We start from the raw sequence: 2,603 nt of genomic DNA, 5'->3' as shown, positions 1-2,603 counted from the left end.
CCCTATCCTGTGGCTCCCTTAACTACCTGTATAGCTTCAAAAGCAATCTTCATGGTTGCCATGAACTGATAATTCATACAGCTTTGCTATTTACATGAGAAGCCTCATCTTAAGCCACTCAAAATGCCATTAACCAACATGATAATTTTAGTTTGGAGCCAAAAATGTATGCATGATATCCCTTGCTCCAGGATCCTTCTAAGAGATTCTCAATTTTTGGAATTTTTCTTCTTCAAATTCTTCAGGTTATTGGCTCTTAAATAAATTTAAAATCCCATTATTAAACTCAAACTAAAGCCTTCCAGAAAGTTTTAAAAGACACGGTGCTGGCTTAGAGTAGCCCAGGTATCTGCATCAAAGCAATATGCAGTGTCCTGACAATTGAATCTGATGTAAATAATTATTGTTATTGGAGAGTGAAATAGCATTTCCCTCTTTCTACTCATAGCGCTGCCAGTTAGAAATGAATATAGCCGTTGCTAGGCAGACACAAATGGTATCATTTTAAGACCATCAAACCTGTTTTCAGCAGTGCAATTAATATCCATTTTCTGGCAGTTGTCACTGCTTGCTTTCATTGAATCATAAGTTCAGTGCTGTAATTTAGAAGGTCAACACCCCTTCTACATCTGTTGACCTCCTATGTTCCTCCCGATACCTCTGCTAGACGAGTCTGCAGTATCATATGCCTGGGCTTATATCATTGCAAGAAGCTGGCAGCAGCACTATCTGGAGACAGAGTAGGGCTATACAGGGCAAGACAGCTGTATTGCAACGTCATGTTAGTGCCGTGCATACTAGCTCTCAAACAGCAATAGCCATATTAGTGTAGTGCTGTGCATAAGATAGCACCACTCCTGAGAAGGTGTTCTGAATGAAGCAAAATTGTATCAAACAGTGCATCACTGTGGCTAAAGCCAACACAGACCTACCCTGGGGTGCCTCAGCCTGGCACCATCTCTATTGCACCACCATGCAGTGCTTCCCTTTGTTAGTAAGGGCATCTGTTGCTCTCTGCTTGAATACCAGTTATGCCACTTCTAAAAACAATACCAAGCAAATCAGAAGTGATGTGCATCTGCCTCTGAGGCAGAGATACATTGTAGGACACTTTTCTTCTTTCTGTTTAGCTCCTGCAACTGGCAGCAAAACTGTGCTATATGAAGCAAAGACTCTGCAAAGAAAGAAGTTTAAAGATCATCTATCAAAGCAACAGAGAAAGCACTGATGCAATTACTTTTAACTCAACAGAAAAACCAAGCCAAGGTTTCTATGGCTAGACATATGGATAAGTCAGGTAACCCAATAACTTTTTAATGTTAAACACATCTGATTTCATGCGGCTGAGACTGTTCACTTTACTGTTGTTTTTAAAGAGACCTTAAGCCTAGAAATTTTCAATTATTCTACATTTGAAACAGCATCCAATTTCTGTTAAAATAACAGCAAAGCATATGAATACTTGCTTTGTTAGCTGTCATCCAAACAATACAGCAATTCCAGTAAGGCAAAGGGAAAAACAGCCATTTGTATTTAGTGATTCAAACTACTACAGGGGCAACTGTCAATTTGAGGTCTTTGAAGTTAATCTAACACAGAAAGAATGCAAAACTGACTGTACAAGACATGAGTCCATTCCATTAGTGGCAAACCCATATCAAGAGCAGCCATATTACTCCTCTACGTTCCAAAAACATTCCTAATGCTGCTTAAATATTTTAGTAATTTAAAAAAAAAGGTACATAGAAACATTGCATATTTGCCAGCAGTGGCAAGTCATTGTGCTATCAGTCAAAGGGTAGGTTTAGGACCTTTTAAATCCCTGTGCTTACCTTACAATATTCTGACTATAAAATGTTACAACATTGAATCCCAGTAATTATCAAATACTTCTTCCCGTCTTAGTCATGATTTTTCTAGCAGCTAAGTACATGGCAAGAGAAGCTCATGGAGTTGATGCCAACAAAAGAACCTCCATGGAAAGACCGAGCAGCAGCATGAGCTGCTGCGAAACTATTTTCAGTGTGAAGACCAGTCAAGAGGGGAGTCACAGCATGGATAAGGCAGAGCTAAGTGCTGGAATTTCTCACGTATGCCACACCTCCAAGTAAGATACAAACCTTGTTTTGAAAGACAGAAGGAAAAAAGTGAAAATGCTGGTAACTGCAGTGTTTTTCCCAGGGAAAACACAGGCAGCTGAAGTAAGGGGAAGCAAAACATTGCAGTTGCTCTGTTAACTTCCTAGCTGTAGGATGCTGCAGGTGCTGTTGCCTGAGCCAAACTGCCCAAATGCTCTTCTCTCCTTGAGCTGAGCTGGGTTGGCAGCCAGCAGCACCTGCCAGGTCAGCTGAGAGCCTGATCCTAGCCAGCTGAGTTCCCAGGGAAAACACAGGCAGCTGAAGTAAGGGGAAGCAAAACATTGCAGTTGCTCTGTTAACTTCCTAGCTGTAGGATGCTGCAGGTGCTGTTGCCTGAGCCAAACTGCCCAAATGCTCTTCTCTCCTTGAGCTGAGCTGGGTTGGCAGCCAGCAGCACCTGCCAGGTCAGCTGAGAGCCTGATCCTAGCCAGCTGAGTCAGCTGAAGGCTCACCTAGCTGATTCAG

The 2,603-nt window shown here is 41.8% G+C and overlaps 1 long non-coding RNA gene across 2 annotated transcripts in view; it reads left to right on the top strand.

Moving 5' to 3' along the window:
* LOC112549463 overlaps positions 1–2,603 on the top strand; it is a 28,604-nt gene that overhangs the window by 12,195 nt on the left and 13,806 nt on the right. Inside the window, exons 4-5 of one of the 2 annotated variants that reach the window (XR_003092873.1) lie at positions 1,131–1,297; positions 1,906–2,061. This is a non-coding gene — a long non-coding RNA (uncharacterized LOC112549463). Of the gene's footprint in view, positions 1–1,130; positions 1,298–1,905; positions 2,062–2,603 lie in introns of those variants that run through there. The other variant, XR_003092872.1, reaches the window with a different exon arrangement.

The sequence above is a fragment of the Alligator sinensis genome, unplaced genomic scaffold (genome assembly GCF_000455745.1).
Source record: "Alligator sinensis unplaced genomic scaffold, ASM45574v1 scaffold222_1, whole genome shotgun sequence".
Classification (NCBI taxonomy): Eukaryota; Metazoa; Chordata; order Crocodylia; family Alligatoridae; genus Alligator; species Alligator sinensis.
The sequence above is the reverse complement of the archived record's forward strand: the minus strand, read 5'-3'. Positions and strand labels throughout refer to the sequence as shown.